Consider the following 23,362-nt stretch of genomic DNA (forward strand, 5'->3'; position numbering starts at 1 on the left):
AACTCAACACCCTGAAACCACAAGGGCTGAATGAAATATCAGAAGTATAGTGTTCTATAATGTTTTTATAATAAATAAAGCAAACACACTCAAAAAGTTAAAAAAATAAATAAATAAGGTCGTCACTAAATTGATTTACAATGGGTATGTTAATTAAAATATATATTTTTTTATCACAATTTTTTATTAAAGATTATGTAAAGGCACTCGTCATTCACTCATCCATTTATCGTAATCAATGTATTCAATTATTTATTCACATCTTTTTTATAATAAATAAAATCACAATTTTTATTTTTATTTTATTCAATATATATTGATTTTTATGCTACTAATATCAATGGTTCTTTAGGTATTCAAAAAAATTTTAAGCCTCAAGGGTCAATTAACAGAATAGCTCAGAGGTCTGAGCCCCAAGGACTTTTCACTTCCACGATGTTTCCAAGGATGGTCGGTTCTAATCCTGGTCTGCAATTAAGATGAGAATGTTACAAGAAAAACTTTTCAATCCTAGCCGACTTTTTATTTCCTTTCCTTTTAATTTTATTTGCAGAAAAATCTTACATTTTGATGTCATATATAATTTTTATGCTAACAAATTGCATTTTTAATCACAGTTGTGTAAGGGAAAGGAAGTGGTTAGGCATGTCTCCTTCGTGATGGGTCCAGAACCATCGGGGCTGTCACCTAAGTCGCAGGGGGAAAAGCTTAAAATGCGAGACAGCTCCCTGTACTCGAGCGAAGGGGGTGTGGCCAAGCTGAGAGAAGGTTCGCGTGAGGATCCAAACAATTTGGGCGGGAACGTCGAGCGCGAGGTACCTGTGAGGTAAAATCAGCTGAGAGGCGACTGGGCAGAGTAGAGCAGAGCCTGGGACGACAGAGCACTTTGACAGGAGACTACCGACTGAGTACAGCTGAGATACCGCTGTCCCCGCTGACACCTCTGTCCTCGCTGAGATTGCTGACACAGCTGACAACTCTACCACAGCCGCCCTCGCCTTCAGCACTAACCGTGAGAGACAAGGTCTGTGAACTGGACGTAGGCGTGTGTCAAGTCGAAACAGTGAACCGGGCTGCCCATTGTAAGTCTCCGTAGTGTTGGGACACTCACCGTAGGAAAAAGATGTTTTCCTCTTCATTGCTTCATCTTTTGGACCCAAGATCAGCATCAGGATCCCGAGGAGTTGCCACTATCGTCAGGACCACGAGAGGACACCGCCATCGTCAGGATATACTATACCAGCTTCCTCAGGACTGTGTCAGACCTCCACTGTGACACATCCTAAGCAGCTCCAGCCACGGTCAGGAGATTAACCGTGACTGACACCTGAGGGATAAGTAGTATTTAATTGTACTGTCTGCCTTACTTATTCTTGTGCCTTAAGTTATCCCCAACAGTCATTCGCTGTATTAGAGAATTATATCCCTCGTTTTCTCCCTGCATGGAGTTTTCTGTTGTAAAATAAACCCCTATCACCCTTGGTCTGTGTATGGTCAGTTACTGCATCCTACATGCCTCCAGTCTCTTCACACTTGTACAGTTATGCAACAAATTTATGTTTGTATTTTAAATATAACTGCAGTTTCAGGGCGCCAGGTGTGTTTGACGCCCATTTTTTCTATGTCCAACCCACCCTATATATGTGAGCAATATCATGTGATTAGTATTGGCTATGTACCTGAGGAAGTGGCTGTGAGGGAGCGCAGCATCAGTGACATCACCTCTATTCACTGAAGCTGTTCTCGCAGTCGGCTTGAACTGCTGTGACGTCAGGACCGTGGGAAAATATAGGTTATATATATATATGTTATAAGTAGAGTTGAGCGAAACAGGTCGGTCAGATTTAAAAATCGCGACTTTCGCCAAAGTCGGGTTTCGCCGATCGAATCCCGACCCTAGCGTGAGGCTGGCTATGAGGTCGCCGATCAGCGAGCCAAAATCGCATTTCAAATGATGCTTTCAGCACCTTTTCTCACCCAATGATGGAGGACACACACTGGGCAATGCGACTACATGTGTAGTGGCCAGCACCATCTTAGAGAAGGGCATTGAAGTGATTGGCTGACTTTGTGTGGCTTCAAAGTGGGTATAAAAGACAGTGAACGCCGACCACCATCTTACTTCTGCCGATCTTACAATAGGGAGAGGTGCTGCTGCTGATTCTGAACAGGGAGAGCGTTAGGCAGGGAAGAAGAAAAAAAAACTGCTTCTGCTGATAGCGCTTTTCACTGTACAGTTAGTGTGCAGTGAAAGGGGAGGATTTTTGTTGTGTGCAGCAGCGCTGGTGGTGATTAGGCTGCCTTTTAAGGCTACCTGCTAGCAGCATTGCTGTGTGCACACTGCTGTTCAAACTGCTTTTTTCAAAGCACTCCAAATTTTATTATTTTGTCCTGGTGAGTTACTGAGCGTTCATTTTTTCACACACCGTCTAGCGGTGTACGCTCCTCACACACTACCGTGTACCGGCTGGTATCACGGACAAATAGAAGCTATATAGGTGTGACTCTGGAAGAAAAAGCCGAGGAGTTTGTCCGTTTTTCCAGACCTACACCTTAGAGTCCTGTCCATTTTTCAAACAGTTTCGTATATCTGCTGTTTGATTAAGGTCAAAACTAAACAGAGACAGCGTGTGTCAGTCCGTATACAAATACACAGAGCTTGACAATTTTACATACACACACCGTACAGCGTTGCACGCTCCTCACACACTACCGTGTACCGCCTTCTAGCATGGACAAATAGAAGCTACCAATGTGTGACTCTGGAAAAAAAAGCCGAGGAATTTTTACATTTTTCCAGACCTACACCTTAGAGTCGTGTCCGTTTTTCAAACAGTTTCGTATATCTGCTGTTTGATTAAGGTCAAAACCAGACAGAAACAGCATGTGTCAGTCCGTACACAAATACACGGAGCTTGAGAATTTTACATACACACATCGTATAGAGCTGTCCAATTCTCCAACAGTATTGTATATCTGCCTTTCGCATTACAGTCACTTTTATGCCTAGTCAGAGTGCGTGTGTGACACTCCGTAAATACCTATACGGAGATTGTTAGTTGCACAAAAATCGTATACAGCTGTACACTTCTGATGCAGTTCCGTATATCTGCTTGCTGGATTACGGTCCAATACATACTGTGAGAGCGTCTGTGACTAACATTATATATACGTTGATTTAATTTGTTTAATACACCTTACACAGCTGGCCGCTCCTCATACAGTACCGTCTCTCTGCTGGTATTTTTGGTACATTTTCCCAAACATGAGGAAGTATGGTGGAAGAGGCCGCGGACTTGGGCAGGGGGGCGCAGCTGGTACTGATGGTAGTGGTGCATCGGCTGGTTATGGCAAAAGCACAATAGCAGCTAAGGCAGGAGGTGTTGAGCCTGCGTCATCCTCTGGCCCAAGAAGGCCTGTAAGGTTGCCTTTTCTTGGAGTAGGAAAACCGCTTTTAAAGCCGGAGAATCAGGAACAGGTTTTGGCGTACATTGCCGAAACAGCCACCGGCTCTATTGCCTCCTCTTCTGAACGGTCGAAACCTGCAAGCACGGAGTCGTCAGTGCAGGGTTCTGGTCATAAAAAGAAAACCTTTCCTTGTGTCTTTCACCCCCACCAAAAGTTAAGGATGCGGCAGCCCACACTTCAGATTACACTATGGAGCTCTTTTCACATACCATGTCTGGGTTATCCAGTCAAATTCTGAATTCCCCATTCCAAGATGAATCTTACATGGAGTGCACTGATGCACAGCCACTGCTAGATGATTCTGCTGGTACATTGACCCACAGCACTACATTGCCCTGGCAGTCTATTGAGCCAGAATCTGACCCTGATGAAACCCAGGTGCCCCTTCCCGCATGCTATACCACCTTACACGGTGACACAGACGAAGGTAAAGAGGAAGGTGCAGATGACTTTGAAGAGGAGGTGATAGATGACCCAGTTCTGGACCTAGATTGGCATCCATTGGGGGAGGAGGGTGGCGCTGGCAATAGTTTAGATAAGGAGAAGGATCCGCAGCAGGCATTGACATCACAGCAGTGGTTATCAAGCAGGCCCATAGCTGTCCTAAAACATGGAACAAAAACTAAAAGAGTTGCAGGACAGCTTGACCAGACGGTCAACTTAGCAGAGCGTGCAAGGCCAGAAAATGTTTACCATAGTAGGAAGAGTGCAGTGTGGCACTTCTTTGAAATTTGAATACCAGTTGCATGCTTAGACATTTAATCAACATGCACTTGCAAGCGTGGACGGACTACAAAACCTCAGGTATCACATGTGCACCTGCTCCGACTGAAGGTAGCCAACAATGCTCCATCGCTACCCCCACTGTAAGAACACTGCCACCATTAAGCACACCACCAGCACTAAATGTGGAGGTGTCGTCGCAAGGCAAAAGCACTCAGGGAATCACAATGGTTTTGCAACACAACACTGAATCTAGGCCATCACCACCAATACCATCACCAACCCCCTCTCACTCCATTCGGTCCACTGCTACTTCCCCCATATGCAGCTCTCCAGTCCAGCTCACTCTACCAGACACTCTGAGTAGGACAAGAAAGTACTCATCCTCTCATCCGCGTACAAGGTGTTTGAACACCTACACTGCCAAACTAATCTCATTAGAGATGATGCCCTACCGTTTGGTTGAAAGCGAAGCTTCCGCGACTTCATGGCCTACGCTGTCCCACGCTATGACCTACCCAGTTAGCACTTCTTTTCTCAAAAAGCCATCCCTGCCCTCCACCAGCTTGTGAAAGACCGCATTGTCCATGCACTAAAAAAGTCAGTGAGTGGAAAGGTGCACCTCACAACAGATGCATGGACCAGTAGGCATGGCCAGGGCCGTCACATGTCCATCACTGCGCACTGGGTTAATGTGGTGGATGCAGGCTCCACTGGGGACAGCGGCGGTGGAAGAGTGCTGTCTAGCCCACGGTATAGGAAACTGTTGGCTTTCGCTCCTCCTCGTCTATCAGCAAAAGCTCATCCACAGAGCGCAGTCACACGAGCACTACATCCGCAGCTGGCAGTTTTGCACACGAGGTGGCCCACTATCGAACAGCTAGTAGTAAGCGTCAGCAGGCTATGTTAAAGATGATGTCTTTGAGCGACAACAGACACACCGCGAAGGTACTGGCCAACTACTTGCAGCAGCAAACAGAGTCATGGCTGGGCTAGACTGAGGCAGGCAAGGTGGTCAGTGATAACGGCCGTAATTTTGTGGCAGCCATAGCACGGTCAAAACTCACACACATACCTTGCCTGGCTCACACTTTGAACCTGGTGGTGCAGTGCTTCCTTAATAATTATCCGGAGTTAACATCCCTGCTCCATAAGGTGCACATTCATCGCTTGGCCGTACACTCCAGTCGTATGCAGAAGCTGCAGCAATTGCTCCACCTCCCCAAGCACCGCCTAATCATAGACATTGCAACAAGGTGGAACTCCACCCTGCACATGGTTGAGAGGCTGTGCGAACAGAGGCAGGCTGTAATGTCTTTGTGGGAGGATACACGGGCAGGCAGTTTGAGGGAAGATATGGAATTATCGGGTGTGCAGTGGTCAAAGCTGAAAGACCTCTGTAAAGTCCTTCAGTGTTTTGAGGAATGCACACGGCTGGTAAGCGCAGACAACGCCATCATAAGCATGAGAGTCCCACTTATGCGTCTGCTCATGCAAAGTTTGACGCACATTAAGGATCAAGCGTCTGCAGAGGAGGAGGAGGGAAGCCTTGATGACAGTCAGCCATTGTCTGGTCAGGGAACTGTCCTGGACGAGGTGGAGGAAGAAGAGGAGAAGGATGAGGGGGATGATTATTTTGGGCAGGAGGATGTTTCTCAGGGGGCAAGAGAAAATGTTGGCGTTCCAAGGTCAGGCACAGTGTTTGTGTGTGACTGTAGGGATGTGGATTTGCCAGAAACTGCTCCTCCACCCACCACGGGCAGGCATCACTGATACCTGAAACATTGGCCCACATGTGCGATTATGCCTTGCGGATCCTAAAAAGAGACCCCCGCATTGCCAAAATGATGAGGGATGATGACTACTGGCTGGCCAGCATCCTCGATCCACACTACAAAGGCAATAGGGCCCCTCATAGTACAATACAGTGTCTCAGACGGTGGGAGGGCCCACTCGCTGTCAGACACACCAGCATACTATGAGGGGCCATGTGCCAGTACCGTCGACCATGATTGTGCCCCCCCTGCTTGGTCATGGCCACAGCACTTGCAAGTTGCAATACTTACCTCTCCTTGCTCCACCGCTGTGTAGTCTGGGCAGTTAAATCCTTCACAGGGATGGCCACTAGAAATTTGGTGTATTGATCAATGATGGTTAAGATGTAGCTATGGCCTGTCCTGCTGGCCTCTACCTTCAGATGATCAATGGCTACCATTTGAAATGGACGTCAACTTACAAGTGGATGCAGTGGTGATTTATGATCAGCTTTCACAGTTGTGATAGTCACAGACGTGTGACTTTCCTGCCACCATTTTTCAATGTCTCCTCTCATGCCAATCCAATAGAATCGCCTACGGCCTGTGGCTTCTGTCTTTTGCACTCCAAAATGACCAGACGCATCATGATAGGCAGTGAGGACCATGGGTACATCTCTCCCTGACATCACAGTTTGATGGAGACGAGTAAAGGTGATGTGATCCACGCTACTGTGATAAAGCATTCCTTTCTTCACAAAGAACCTTTTTTGCTTTCTCCACAGACACAGTAATTGAGGGTCTGCATCGCCAATTCAACATCAACCGGGAGGTTTTCCCGCGATGAGTAATTCCAAAATTTCTGCTAACACTCGACTTTGCGTCTATACTTGTATCCATGTAGTTTCCAATAGAGGAGATTCTGGACTGGCTTACTGAGATTGAAATATATACGAAGATTTAAAAGTACCACAACGCTGTATACTGGTGTACGCTATGAATACCTTTCCCTTTTTCTACTTTTTTAATTCTGGTGTAATACATAGTGAGCCTGTGAGTGTCTGTGTCTCACTCCGAAAGTATAGACGGAAATTTAACCCTAGACTGGACACACCTGGTATGTGCTGATACAGTACCTTGTTTCAAAAATTTGTATTATGGTATCATCTGTTATGACGAAGGCCGCTTACGCTGAATCGATTTCTTTAGAGTGGACCCTCTGGGTCGTGGCACCCACCCACCTAGGGCGAGCTGACCTTGGAGGAACCACCCCCTAAACAGGGAGTGTCAGGGGCAAGACCAAGGCGGTGAGCCACCACGACTGCTGGAACCAGACGGCCGGCTCAAGTAGACACTAGGTACGAGTGTCTGACGACAAAGGACGTGCAGGAAACAAGACAAGACAATACGTGAATTCAAGGTATCTTCATTAAGGCAAATTCAGGATAACAATAGGTGCAAAACGTGATAACAGGCAAACACAGCAAGGTACGTGCATGGCACGCCAAGGTCCATGGCATGGTACGTGCCAGAAGGTAAGCCCGGTTACCGACAAGGACACGATGGCATCGGACTCCGCACAACTGGCAAGGATCAGGGCATCAGGCTGCGGACACCAGCTCCGGACATCTGGCCGCAGTCTTCATGCTTACGATCTCTGGCAGTGATGGCAGGTTCCGGGAATCCAGCAGGCAAACCAGGGTACCGGCAAGGAGGCACGAAAGATCTCCAGACATGGTGCGTGTTAGGGAACACGCCGAGGTCCAAAGCAAGATTCCAGGCAGGGTGCATGCTAGGGGCACACCAGGGTCCAGGGCAAGGTGCAAGGTGCGTGTGTAGGGGACACGCCAGGTTCAACGTGCAGCGTGCGGTGCGTGTGTAGGGGACATGCCAGGGTTCAAAGTTCAACATACGAGACAGGGTGCATGTGTAGAGATACGCCAGGGTTCAAAGTCCAAGGCAAGGTCCTGCGCGTGCCAAGGGATGCGCCAGGGTCAGGGTACAAGGCAAGGTCCTGCACGTGCCGAGGGACACGCAAGGGTATAGGCTAGGACCTGTGCATGCTAGATGGCACGACAGGGTACATGGCAAGACCTGTGCGTACTTTTACAGAAGCAAAGGGAGGTATGCCACGGGGCAGGCGAGGGCCTGCGCGTGCTAATAGAGGAGCAGGCAAACACAGTGCAGAGACAGCGTGGGTGCAAGGAAGCACAGAGAGCACAGCTGGGGCACTTGCTAGCTGGTCGGGTTGCAGCACAGACAGGCTGGCAAGACTCCAGGGAACCCGGTGGGGGCATAACAGGCGACACAGCTGTCACTGACCGACGAGCACGGCTAGGGCGGGCACGGCTGAGGCACAGAAAGGAGGCTAGGAAGGCCAGGCGTATGCAAAGGGCACACGAAGAAACAAGGCAAAGCAAGGTGAGAAACAAGGTAAGACAAGGTACAGGGCAAGGAGCAGAACATAGGCAGAAACACAGAGTCAGGTCAGAGCGAGAACAGAGCTAGCAGCGGAGCATAAGCCGAAGCCCAGAGCCGGGTCAAGGGGGAACCTTGAGACTAGCCCCGAAATGTGCAAGAGAGCACCAAAGGTCAGAGAGCAGGAATGGTGCATGTGCCAGGAGGCACAGCAGAGCACCATAGGTAAGAGAGGAGGAATGGTGCATGTGCCAGGAGGCACAACAGAGCACAATAGGTAAGAAAGGAGGAATGGTGCGTGTGCCAGGAGGCACTACAGAGCACCATAGGTAAGAAAGGAGGAATTTTGCATGTGCCAGGAGGCACCACAGAGCACTATAGGTAAGAGAGGAAGAATGGTGCGTGTGCCAGGAGGCACCACAGAGCACCATAGGTCAGAGCAAGTAAGAACAAGCAAAGACAGAGAACATAGGAAGGACCACAAGGCAAAGCATAGCAAAGGCAAGACATGGCAAAGCAGGCAAGGCAGAGAAGACAGGAAGGACTACAAGGCAAAGCATAATAAGGACAAAACATGGCACAAAGGACAAACACAAGACAAGGCACAGGACAAGAGGCAGAGTACAAGCACAGAGCATGTGCAGAGACGCACTACAGGGCAGAGTGCAGGGGCACAGAATACAAAGAGCGACCGAGCAGACCAAGCAGCCATGCAAGGAAGCAACATGATACTCAGGCCCCGACCATAGGAAGGGGCGGTCTGATATAGGGCATTAGCACCTGTACTTCCGGGTCAGGACCAGGGGAGAACTTCCGGTCCAGATCCTCCAGGATCATAGAGAGCATTGCTAGATCAAACTGGGCTGGACCATAGAGAAGGTCACATGATCAGGGGCTCCACAAACACTGAGAGGTTAGCTGGGTCAGGCAGTGCTGGAACATAGGAAAGGTCACATGATCAGGAGCTCCAGGAATACAGAGAGGATTGCAGAATCAGAGCAGAGACGGATGGTTACCTAGCAACAGCGTGCAGCCATGAGGTAAGGCGCGCATGCACACTGCTCCAGGCATCTTGCAGCACAACAGTTACGAGGTGCGTGTGCACAGTGCTTCCAGGGATCTTGCAGCATGAGACATAACGGGCATGAGAATTCAGTGCACGTGCACACTGCTCCAGGGGTCATGTGGCACAACAGATATGGCGGGCATGACAGGCATAACGGACATGGCGGGCATGACATCTGTAGGATAACCAACTGTGGGGGGGCCCTCTTCTTGCCACAGACAAACACGAGACTGAGACAGAGTTTGTATTGAACAGGTCCGTTTTTAGTGCCCATCCTTCTGTCGACAACAGCAATTCACCACAGCCGTTTCACATTTCTCTGTACACAGGCCCCGGTACCTTCACTTCCTTTGTAACTATAATCATGGCGTCCTCTGAGGCTCTTCCACTGTGGCTGGCCTAGGCCCAACCAGCACAGCGCTACACCAGTCTGAGCACACCGTCCGTATGATAGCCCCAGGCCGTCTTCGTCTGCGGCTACCGTCCTCTGGGCCACCCCCCCGTGACCGCCTCAACTGTCAGTCCTCTCTGGAGCCTTTCCACTGCCTCTATTTCCTCAGCAGAATTTCCTTTTTACTGTGCTCCCTTCGCTGACTGACTCTTCCAGAACCTTCCCTCAGCCTTTTATACTTCCAGTTCTGGTAACTCCGCCCACCATGACCTAACAGTTTCTCTGACCAATGGCAGTTATTCAGTCCCACTCCTACACTCTCCACTGCCCTCCAATGGGCAAGCTAAAACACTGCACCCTTTCTCTTTATCTTAGCGGTTTCACACCTACACTGCCCTACACCTCTGCTTCTCACTACAGGCTGGTTTGACTGTCAGTCCACCTTCCCTACATCATCCATAGTGAGTGAGCGTATGTGGGTTATGCCTTCTATATATACGGTGAATCAGAGAAACAAATTTTTACACTATACTCGATACAGCTTGTATCTTGTTATACAGTACATTTGTTCGACATTTAGCATTACGGTCAAATCCATACTGTAAGCGTCTGAGAGTGACTACGGGACTATTTATACAGAGATTTCAATTGTACCCTAAAAAATATATACTTGCTATGTTATTATCCAGGACTTTTTTTGCAACATTTTTTATTATGGTCAAAACCAAACTGAGTGAGCGTCTGAGGGTCACTACGGAAATATACCAATATTTTCAATTTGGCCAACACTGTATACAGCAGAACGCTTCTGCTACAGTAACCTTTTTAGCTATTTAGATTCTGGTGTAATCCATAATGAGCCTGTAAACGCTTGTGTTACGTAACCCATTTACAGCTTTTCATATTCTTGTGTAATCCATACTGGGCCTGAGAGCGTTTGTGTCTGCCTCCTGAAATGTATACAGAGAATCAGAATGTTTACACTATGCTATATATACCTTGTATCTGGTGATACTGTACCCTTTTTCAACTTGTTATTTTATTGGGTAATCCATACTGAGCCTGTGAGCGTCTGTGTATGCCTCATGAAATATATACGGAGATTTACTGTTATTCATAGACTGTATAGAGCTGTACGCTTCTGATACAGTACCATATATCTGCTGGTATTTTGGGTCCATTTTTCAAAACATGAGGAAGTATGGTGGAATAGGATGCGGATGTGGGCGTGGAGGGCCACCTGGTACTGATGGTGGTGGTGGTGCATCAGCTGGTAGTGCCAAAAACACAATAGCAGCTAAGGCAGGAGGTATTGACCAGCGTCATGGTGTCGCTCTGGAAGGCCTGTAAGGCTCCCTTTTCTGGGAGTAGGTAGACTGCTTTTAAAGCCGGAGTATCAGGAACTGTTTGTGGCTTACATTACTGAAACAGCCTCCAGCTCTATCGCCTCCTCTTCTGAAGTTGTAAAAAATGCAAGCACTGAGTCATAACTGCAGGCTTCTGGTCAGGAGCAACCCCTTTCCTTATGTCCTTCACCCACACCAAAAGTGAAGGATGTGGAAGCACACACCTCAGATTACTCCATGGAGCTCTTTTCACATACCTTGCCTTGGTTAATTAAAAATAGGGTCCATGAAGTACTGGAGCAATGTAAATGGGGCAGATCAGACACTGGAGCAGCATCTAAGGGGCCCATTATACAATGGAGCATTACAAATGGGGCCCATTATATATGGAGCATTATTGGAGCCCATCATACACTGGAGCATCATCCATGAGGCCCATCATGTACTGGAGCATTGTAAATGGGGCAGATCAGACACTGGAGCAGCATCTAAGGGGCACATTATACACTGGAGCATTACAAATGGGGCCCATTATATATGGAGCATTATGTGGAGCTCATCAGATACTGTATGGAACATTATATGTGACTAATTATTTGGTATGGAGAAATATATGGGACTCTTTATTCTGTATGGCGCACAATGTGGTGGCCATAATACTGTATGGAGTAATATACTGTCCTGTTTTTGAGCTATTGTACAATTTAAAATAAATCAGTCATGTCATGTAAGCAGTGAAGTATGTGTCATTGTACTATACCTATATTTCTGAGGCGTATCGGAGCATCATGAGTTGTGGTATGTGTTAAAGGGGCGCACTGACACTCTTTGGCCCATGCCACACCTGGAGCCAGCCCAACCCCCCCACAACTTTAGCCAAATAACCACCAGTTTTCTTTGCGTAACTATTATTATTTAGTAAATTAAGGTTGACAAGCTTCAGTAATAAGAATTGATGTTTTTGGCATTGAAATCGGCACTGTTGGTTGTGTTTACTGTCCACCACTCCCTGCCGACTTTGCTTCCCCATTGACTTGCATTGGGTTTAGTGTTTCAGTCGGCCTCCGACTTTTCCCTATAGTCAGCCGATTTTGTTCGACCCGACTTTTGAGAAAGTCGGGTTTCATGAAACCCGACTCGACCCGAAAAAAAGGCAAAGTCGCTCATCTCTACTGCACACGAACTGTACAGTGAAAACCGTTATCAACAGAAGCAGTTTTTTTTTCTTCTTCCCTGCCTAATGCTCTCCCTGTTCAGAATCAGCAGCAGCACCTCTCCCTATTCTAAGATCGGCAGAAGTAAGATGGCGGTCGGCGTTCACAGCCTTTTATACCCACTGTGACGCCACACAAAGCTAGGCGATCACTTCAACGCGCTTCTCTAAGATGGTGCTGGCCGCTGCGCATGTCATCGCATTGCCCACAGTGTGCGTCCTCCATCATTGGGTGAGAAAAGGTGCTGAAAGCATCATTTGAAATGCGACTTTGGCGCGCTGATCGACGACCTCATGGCCGACCTCACGCTAGGGTCGGGATTCGTTCGGCGAAACCCGACTTTGGCGAAAGTCGGCGATTTTTGAATCTGTCCGACCTGTTTCGCTCAACTCTAAAATAGAGCATTGTGTGGAGCTCATCATATACTGTATGGAACATTATATGTGACTAATTATTTGGTATGGAGAAATATATGGGGCTCATTATTCTGTATGGCACACAATGAGGTGGCTATAACACTGTATGGAGTAATATACTGTCCTGTTTTTGAGCTATTGTACAATTTAAAAGAGATCAGTCATGTCATGTAAGCAGTGAAGTATGTAAGTATGTGTTAATGTACTATACCTATATTTCTGTGGCGTATTGGAGCATCATAAGTTGTGGTATGTGTTAAAGGGGCGCACTCGACCCGAAAAAGGCAAAGTCGCTCATCTCTAGTTATAGGTATATACTGTATATATATATATATATATATATATATATATATATATATATATATATATAGACATACACACAGAGAGAGAGAGAGAGAGAGAGAGAGAAAAAAAAAAACTGACCAGCACCTCCTAATGTGAACACGTGCAAGCTGCAAAAACTGCACAATATAGACAAAAAGAATACAGCAGCACATGTGCATGGCATGAATCTAGGCCATGTGAAAACACAGAAACACATTAAAACCATTCGATTTGGATAATAATCAAAAATATTTTTTAAAACTTAAAGTAAGATGAAAATGAAGGTTCTTAGTGCACAAATTGGCCAATTTATGTAAGCCCATCAACCACGGCAAGGTAACCTCCCCTGATGCTCTACCATACATAAGCCACTTCTGGGCCACCAGCCTACAATTTTGGACAAACATGTCACTACCAGGCTAAGCCTACAATTTATGGGCAGGTAGAACTGATTACGGCCACCTGCAAGGTCAATGGAAGGGGTGCAAGATCAGACTGGAGGCAGCTAGCATCCGAGTTTCAGCAAGCCGTTTGTCACCATCGTAACCCCGCCGAGTTACAGCAAGCCGCTTGTCACGTTCTTGACCCCACTGAGCCACTGCCCGCTGACTTGAGAGGGAAAAGAAAAAAAAAAAAAAAACACACAACACAAAACTCACGCGTCCTGTCTGTGTGCTATTCAGGACGTCCGTCTCCTCCCGAGACTGTCCAACACACAGGGCGCACCGGGTGCTATTCAGGGAGCCGACCATCCTCCCAGGGTTTCCCAACACACCGGCCTCACCAGGTCCAGGGGCTCAGCGGGTGCTCTTCAGGACATGCGTCTCCGCCTGAGACTGTCCAACACTCATGCCTCACCAGGTCCAAGGTTACAGCATGTGCTCCAGGGATCCGATTCTTCTCCCAGAACCTTCCAACACTGACCCTCCAGGACCTTGCTCACTGAATCCTCCAGGTACATAGTCTTTCTCACTGACCCCAGTCATTACAACACGGACACCTGTCCGTTACCTGTGTCGGCCACACAGGTTCTTGGGTACCTCTTATCCACAGAGGCACCCTATAGCAATCACCAGTCTCTTTCACTGACCCCGGTCAGCATATCACACAGCTTTCAAGACCGTCAGCCCTCCTGGCTCTGCGTTGCCAGCACTACAACATGTGCTGTTGGAACCGTTGCCCTTAGCAACTGAATTTTGCAGTCCTCGTCCGTTGCCCCTAGCAACAAGGCTACAACACTGCCCATAGCATTCTCCACCAATTGTAAGGTAGCGCTTGTCATTCAGGTAGGGGACACTCGATAGGCAGCCAAATAACCAGGTCCGGCACAGGTTTCTCATATAACTCCAGCAGTCCATTTGGTTTATTAAGCATCATAAACAATGAATCAGCAACAGAAAGGTCATATCAACAGCATAGCATCCATGACAGAGCTCCACTCTGTTAACCCTGTAGTCACACAGGTTATGCAATGTCCAATATGCAGGCTCCCTAGCCTCACCCCGTGGCCGGGTTACCTCATGGTTACTTCACCACACTGCAGACGTCCATTCCCTCCCCTGGGAACTCTCAGGCACTTGCAGCCATTAAACACAGCGTCCACACATGCTGTTAGGAAGGCAGCCACATCTTCCTCATTCGGTCTCACGTCAGCCCAGACAAGACCTTTCATATGGACCAACTGGGTTCAAGCATTCACTCATGTGACCTACCCTGGCCACCTTATATGGTCCATAGCCATGCCCACTGGATCACATGGCTATGACCTCATCACAGGTCCTACAAGCACACTCACATAGTCTTTACTATAGGCGTTTTTAAACACACACCCCTGGGTGGATTTGTCGGTAGCTGGTCTTGCCCATCTCACCAGCTACCTGGAAAGCTCTCCCTGACACAGTGTAGCAAAAGCTCAGCAGTACCTCTGCTGATCAACATACATATTCAAGCTTCCATCCCAAGGCCACCTACCTTGGGATACACAGCGATAATTCAGCATCCTGCCACTCATCCTCTCTCCTGGGACACCCACACAGCGCCCCTTAGCAGACACAGTGGTCACTACACCACATTATATATCTATATATAAAAATGAATGTGTGTGTGTGGGTGTCACCAACCAATCACTAATCATCTTTCATTTCACAAGAGGTGTTCAAAAGAAGCTGAGCTGTGATTGGTTGCTATGAGCAACAGTTTTCCTTGCAAACAATCACTAAGCATCTCTCATTTCACCAGAGCTGGTTAAAAGAAGCTGAGCTGTGATTGGTTGCTATGACCAACAGTTTTCCCACTTGACAACACCTCAGCAGACACTGACATGGTGGGAGAAATCTAGCATGAAAATAGAGGGGGAAGCCAGCACTGCTTAAGGTTAGAATGCATAAATTGGAGTGCATGTGCACATAATGTCTAGCTGTATTCAAAAATGAGATATTTAGCAAAAAAATTGATCAATTCAATTGAGCCACCCCGCCGCGCAAAGGCAATCTCATATGGGGGGTCCTACTCTATATATTTTTAATAAATGCTGTGCCATTACGGCCTCCTAAATACATTTAGAGCATGACCACATCAAGTGCAATCTGTACCTGAACATTACTGGATCGCTCCCATGAAGCAAGTGCAGATGAAGGCCAACCAGGTCTGAACACAGACATATCAGGAATGGCCTCCACACATTGCCCAACCAGCAAACATAGATGAAGGGCGATGTTGGTCCAGACACAGGTGCACAATTAAATAAAGCTTGGGGCAGGGTGGGGCTGCCGTGTGTGTGCACAGCAGCCTAATCCATCACAATGAACACAGAAAAATTATGGCGGACATAACCAAGCGTGCACGGCAACAGTGGTGGTGAGCCACAAACCAACAACAAGAAAATAGAGGGGGAAGCCAGCACTGCTTAAGGTTAGAACGCATAAATTGGAGTGCATGTGCACATAATGTCTAGCTGTATTCAAAAATGAGATATTTAGCAAAAAAATTGATCAATTCAATTGAGCCACCCCGCCGCGCCAAGGCAATCTCATATGGGGGGTCCTACTCTATATATTTTTAATAAATGCTGTGCCATTACGGCCTCCTAAATACATTTAGAGCATGACCACATCAAGTGCAATCTGTACCTGAACATTACTGGATCGCTCCCATGAAGCCAGATGAAGCAAGTGCAGATGAAGGCCAACCAGGTCTGAACACAGACATATCAGGAATGGCCTCCACACATTGCCTGACCAGCAAACATAGATGAAGGGCGATGTTGGTCCAGACACAGGTGCACAATTAAATAAAGCTTGGGGCAGGGTGGGGCTGCCGTGTGTGTGCACAGCAGCCTAATCCATCACAATGAACACAGAAAAATTATGGCAGACATAACCAAGCGTGCATGGCAACAGTGGTGGTGAGCCACAAACCAACAACAAGAAAATAGAGGGGGAAGCCAGCACTGCTTAAGGTTAGAACACCCTGCCCCAAGCTTTATTTAATTGTTCACCTGTGTCTGGACCAACATCGCCCTTCATCTATGTTTGCTGGCTTCCCCCCCTATTTTCTTGTTGTTGGTTTGTGGCTCACCACCACTGTTGCCGTGCACGCTTGGTTATTTCCGCCATAATTTTTCTGTGTTCATTGTGATGGATTAGGCTGCTGTGCACACACACACGGCAGCCCCACGCTTTATTTAATTGTGCACCTGTGTCTGGACCAACATCGCCCTTCATCTATGTTTGCTGGTCAGGCAATGTGTGGAGGCCATTCCTGATATGTCTGTGTTCAGACCTGGTTGGCCTTCATCTGCACTTGCTTCATCTGGCTTCATGGGAGCGATCCAGTAATGTTCAGGTACAGATTGCACTTGATGTGGTCATGCTCTAAATGTATTTAGGAGGCCGTAATGGCACAGCATTTATTAAAAATATATAGAGTAGGACCCCCCATATGAGATTGCCTTTGCGCGGCGGGGTGGCTCAATTGAATTGATCAATTTTTTTGCTAAATATCTCATTTTTGAATACAGCTAGACTTTATGTGCATATGCACTCCAATTTATGCGTTCTAACCTTAAGCAGTGCTGGCTTCCCCCCCTATTTTCTAGAAATCTAGCATCCCTGGGAACATAAGCTCCCAGCCATTGTCTGCCCCCCTGAAAGGAGCAGAGAGCCCATGACAGAAATGAATCCCCCCCTCCTGTGCCTATATACACATCACACATCCTCCATCCTGTAGGCACATCTTCCCTCTTAAAGGGATTATTGGTATGGAAGTCAGAGCAAATCCATCCAGCGCTTTGGTTTTGACCCCAGGCCTCTCTTAAAGGGATCCCCAGTATGGAAGTTAGGACCTTTCCACTCAGCTCTGTGGTTCTGACCCCAGGATCTCTTAAAGGGATCATTGGTATGGAATTTAGGGCAAATCCACTCTGCGCTTTGGTACTGACCCTAAGCCTTTCTTAAAGGGATTTCCAGTATGGAAGTCAGGGCAAATCCATCCAGCGCTTTAATTCTGACCCCAAGCCTCTCTTAAAGGGATCCCCGGTATGGAAGTCAGGGCAATTGCCTTCAAATGGTCTGTTACTGACCCCAGGGTTCTATTAAAGTGATCATTGGCATGCAAGTCAGGGCAAATACACTCAATGCTCTGGTTCTGATCCCAGGCTCTCTTAAAGGGATCCCCGATATGAAAGTTAGGGCAAATCCACTCAGCGCTCTGGTTCTGACCAAAAGGGATCCTTGGTACGGAAGTGAGGGAAAATCGACTCTGCGCTTTGGTACTGACCCCAGGCCTCTCTTAAAGGGATCTCCGGTAGGGAAGTTAGGGTAAATCCCTCAGCACTCTGATTCTCACCCCAGGCATCTATTAAAGGGATCATTGGTATGGAAGTCAGGACAAATCCACTCAGCGCTCTGGTTCTGACGCTAGGCCTCTCTTAAAAGGATCCCGGGTATGGAAGTTAGGACCGTTCCACTTAGCGCTCTGGTTCTGACCCCAGGCTGATGGGATGATGTGGGATATTAGGGGTACTAGTCCGGTGTCTCTGGCTGATGGGATGATGTGGGATATTAGTGGTAGTTGTCCAGTGGCTCTGGCTGACGGGATGATGTGGGATATTAGTGGTAGTTGTCCAGTGGCTCTGGCTGATGGGATGATGTGGGATATTAGTGGTAGTAGTCTGGTGGCTCTGGCTGATGGGACGATGTGGGATATTATGGGTAGTAGTCCGGTAGCTCTGGCTGACGGGATGATGTGGGATATTATAGTGAATGTGGCTATGCAGAATGGGCGGGGCTCTACACTCAGCTTTATATATATATATATATATATATATATATATATAATATATCATTATAATTTGCGCCGGGCTCTTCAGCTAGATATATATATATATATATATATATATATATATATATATTTTGTGTGTATATATATATATAATTACAGGTGTGTGAATTGTACCTTATGGCATGATGCCAGGTAAGGTGGCTGCAGCTGTGCTTAATTGATCTTTTCTTGTTGAAATATATATATGTACTGTATATAAATCTATATACTGTATATTATATGTATATCGGACGCCCTTAGACTTTTACTTTTGGGGTTATGTGAAGCAACATATGTACATTGAATGTATCAACGACATTAATCGCTTAAAACAGAGAATCATAGATGTAATTGATTCTGTTACACCAGACGTCCTTACCCGTGTGAGGCAAGAACTTCACTATCGCTTGGATGATATATATATATATATATATATATATATATATATAAATATATGCGTGTTTTGAAGAATATTTTGTCTTAAATCGATGTGTAAAGGACAGAAAACTATTGTAAAAGCTCATGTTAAAATCGTATTGCATATGCATGTCATACAGATGTTGCGTTTAAAAATCGCACAGAAATCGCATTGCACTCGCATAGCACACATCCGTTTTTTCGGTCTGGAAATCGGACCTTTTTTTTTTCTCGCAGATGGGTATGAGCCCTATAGCTGCTTTTACCCCTCCCACTGATGAGCTGATCTCAATGTTAACTATCTAGTATCCTATGTGACTTAATGCAACTGTATCTCCTATCTGCTGTATGGTTCCCCTATTGGACAGACCTCCCGCATTCTCAGAGATGGCCTTACAGGCGAAGTCTGCAGAAGAACCGAAGAACAACACCAGTCATAGGGATAAAACACAACACACTTTTATCACACATGTAGAGTCGGTGGCGAGGGAGGAATGGCAATTGGATGGTGGTGCTGCTGGTGTTAGTGCAGATAGGTGGCGGAGGTGTGCTGTACTCACAGGAATGGGGGGTGACCCGCTTCTTGACGTCGACAGGCACGAGACAGAGGCAGGAATTGTATTCAACAGGTTTGCTTTTATTGGCCGCCCTCACGACGACCAGAACAAAACACGACAGATGTTTCACACTGTTATCCTCCTGCAGACAGGCCTGGGTACCTTCACTTGTACACTTTTTTTCCGTCAGGCATACTTCGTGGCTCTATCCGCCGTGGCTGCCCTAGGCCAATCCACCACGGCGTTTCACCTTACAAAGTCCACCAATAATCCAGGTCCTCACAGGCCGTCTCTGCCTGTGACCAATGTCCTATAGGGTCACCCCGCGTGATCGTTTCCACTGTCCAAAGCCTCTGAGGGGTCTCCTTTGTGTGACAGACTCTCCTAACCTGTGAGTTCCCCTGGCTGACTGAAGCTACTGGAAGCTTACCTCAGTATTTATTCAGACAGACCAGGTAGTCCCACCCTCTGTCACCTGACAGTCACCTCTGCCCAATCAGAGTCACCTTGACCTCTGGCAGTTATGTAACACTCAAATGACAGTTACATAATCACTGCCATCGGTGCTCTCCAGTGACCTCTGATGGGCAAACTGCCACATGACACCTGCTGTCAAACTGTCTCCTATCACAGACAGAACTGTACCCAGCTCAACCTCCCCACACACAAACTAATAATATATGACAACACGCTACCCTCTTCTTGACTCGTCACCTTCTTCAGCTCACCACCCTTCTTCACGGACACATTGGAAAACTATAATAAATGATTATGATTAGAAGTGCTCCAGCCGATAAATCAATACCTCTGATATAAAGAAATGAGCTGCCTTCAGTGTAAACTCTAAAATGATGACAATTACAGTCAGAATAATCTTTATACGTTTCTCCAGCTTAAAAAGAATTATGAGCGACCTACATTATTTTTTACATGCAGCAAAAAAAAGTGCCTCATTTTTATGTACTATCCTGTAATTTCTGGACAATGGTCAACCCTGATCCAGTCTCTGTGTATTAGCTGCAGTAGTGACATCAGTACTACAGCGCAGAGACGTATCTAGGGGGAGCAGACTACTGAGGGAATAAGTACCTCTATCCATGCTGCCGACCTGCAGTGTGCAATGAGCAAACACAAGAAAACGGATTGGTATTTGAAGAAAACCTCCGTTTTTTTAATTTGTTAAAAACAGTGATAATCATGGATATCCCTGTTTTTAACGGATGAAATAAATAGAAGTTTTATTCCGCTACCAATCCTTTTTCCTGTTTTTGCTCATTGCACACTGCAGGTCGGCAGCATGGATAGAGGTACTTACTACTGATGCAGCGACAAGGCACGGTGAGGCTCTTTGTGTTCTTGCACATTTTTCCTATGGACTTTACTCTATTCTATGCCATAGTCTCCTCACACATTTCCCTCTCCCGTCTTATATTATCATACAATGTGTGACTTAGGGCTGTTATGCCAGAAATGTATAAGAATCACTCTGTATTTTTTTAATCATAGATATCCCTGTTTTTAACAGATGAAATAAACAAAAGTTTTATTAAAATATCGATCCTTTTTCCTGTTTTTACATATTAAGGGGAATAATGTGAGGTGAGGAGACAGTATAAGGGGAGAGAAATGTTAGTGGGCACAGAATAGAGACTTACTAGTGGGGGGGATAGTATGGGGGAACAGTGTAAGGGTACAGCCAGGAGGGAACAGTATGCCAAGGAGGGGGGAGTCTGATAAGGGGACATAGTATAGAGAGTGGGCCTTGTAAGTGGGGGACACAATGTGAAAGGACAGTGTAAAAAGGGGACCCCGTATGGTAAGGAGAGGGCAGTGTGGAGGGCATGTACTATAAGAGAGACCGTGTGTGGGTCATCTTTTGTTCATGGAATATAGTGAACGGCAATTATTTATTCATGGGCTCAGCTTAGGGCAGATATTTTTTATTCAGGAGCATTGTAAATGACACTGCTATTTTTTACGGGCAACATGTCGGGATGTGCTGCACAATACAAGAGAAGGTGGAAGAATGTATAGATGAGCTGTGGATGTGAGAAATCAGCATGGCATCTGGACAAGAGGAAGAAAAGAAAGAGAATTATTCCAATAAGAGACATCATCTATAAGGTACCTGGATGTAAATTTTTTGTGACACTGACTAATTCTCATAAGTACTGTGGCTCCTGTATGGTCCACATTCTGATGATCACCGATAGCAATAACACTCAGTTAGGATTGTTAAGGACATAGTGGAAGTTGTAGATTCATGTAATACAAATGTATATGGGTCTGACCTGATATTACAATTGATGTACCATGTACTGATAATGGTTCTGGTGCTGAATTCATGTACTGGTAGAGGTCCTAGTGATGTATTCATGTGCTGATGGTGGTCCTGGTGATATATTAATGTACCGATAGTGGTTCTTGTCATGTATTTCTGTACTGATGAGGGTTGTTATGCTGTGTTTCTGTACTGATGGGTTCTAATGATGTTTTTCTGTACTACTGGTGGTTCTTATGTTGGATTCTTGTGCTGTTATTGGCTCTGATAATGTACACACATAACCATCCATAAATTCTAAGATTATGTGACAGATGGCTATGTTAATAACTTGTCAGATGGTGCAACACTTTAAGGGTTACTATGTTTTTATTGATGTTAGGAGCATTAACCCCTTTCTGCCATTGGACATACTATTCCGTCCATGTGCCCTGGGACTTAATTCCCATGGACGGAATAGTACATCATAGTACATCAGCTGCGTTCACAAGCGAGAGCGGCCTATTGCAGCCAGGTGTCAGCTGATTATCACAGCTGACACCCCGCACTTTAACCCCCGGCACAGTGCGATCAAAAGAGATCACAGTGTTCAAGTGGCATAAGGAAGCATCTTGCAGGGAAGGGGCTCCCTACGTGCTTCCCTGAGACCCTGAGAGCAGGCACTGGCAAGCCTCCTGCACTGCCTGTCATATCGCAGATCTGACACAGTGCTATGCAAAGTGTCAGATCAGCGATCTGACATTGTATAGTGATGTCCCACCCTGGGACAATGTAAAAAAAAATATTACAATGTGTAAATATTTTTTTTTTAAATTCCTAAATAAAAAAAATAAATATTTTTCCAATAAACACATTTCTTTATGTAAATAAAAAAAACAATAAAAGTGCACATATTTAGTATCACCGCGTCTGTAATGACCCGACCTATAAAACTGTCCCACTAGTTAACCCCTTCAGTGAACACCGTAAAAAAATTTTAAAAAAAGAGGCAAAAAACAATGCTTTTTCATCATACCACCGAACAAAAAGTGGAATAACACGCAATCAAAAACACAGATATAAATAAACATGGTACCAATGAAAACGTCATCTTGTCCTACAAAAAACTAGCCACCATACTGCATCATCAGCGAAAAAATAAAAAAGTTACAGCTCTCAGAATAAAGCGATGCAAAAACAATTATTGTTATTGAAATTTGTTAATGGAAAAGGCTTGTTTCATTTTATGAGACTTGTAATAGCCAAGGCAAACAGTTACTGAACATGGGTGTTTTACTCATCATTAATCACTTGCATGCTTTGTACATTTGCAACCTAAAAAATTCCAATTCCATCAGTAGTTAAATGGTGACTCAGACTGGCTTTATATTTATTTTCACACTTTAATGCCTGTTCTAACATAAAATATTGTAGCTGGCACAGTGGATCAAGGCTGGATAAAATGTCTTAAGATATACATGCTGCAAGCTTGTAGGCTTATTTGACATGCTGCACATGTGATTGTACCTCTGATCAGATGAGAAGGCATGACTTATTAGGCAATGAGCATAAACCTACTCTTAATTGCAATGAATGCCTTTGAAAATCAATTCCTTTTTTGAAATATATAATATTCCAAGTTATGGATCTGAGACTGGAGATGGGACATTGATCCAGCAATTAATTCCC

At 46.0% G+C, this 23,362-nt stretch overlaps 1 long non-coding RNA gene across 1 annotated transcript in view; it reads right to left on the bottom strand.

Annotated features, from left to right (window-relative positions):
- Positions 1 to 268: 268 nt before the first annotated feature.
- The window catches only part of LOC141057987 (uncharacterized), a 38,791-nt gene continuing 15,697 nt past the window's right edge, over positions 269 to 23,362 (bottom strand). Inside the window, exons 2-3 of the long non-coding RNA XR_012222063.1 lie at positions 1,112 to 1,327; positions 269 to 468 (exon numbers count right to left, since the gene is read on the bottom strand). This is a non-coding gene — a long non-coding RNA (uncharacterized lncRNA). The remainder of the gene's footprint in view (positions 469 to 1,111; positions 1,328 to 23,362) is intronic.

This window comes from Dendrobates tinctorius, unplaced genomic scaffold (assembly GCF_039654945.1).
Source record: "Dendrobates tinctorius isolate UK_male_01 unplaced genomic scaffold, ASM3965494v1 ptg000207l, whole genome shotgun sequence".
Classification (NCBI taxonomy): Eukaryota; Metazoa; Chordata; class Amphibia; order Anura; family Dendrobatidae; genus Dendrobates; species Dendrobates tinctorius.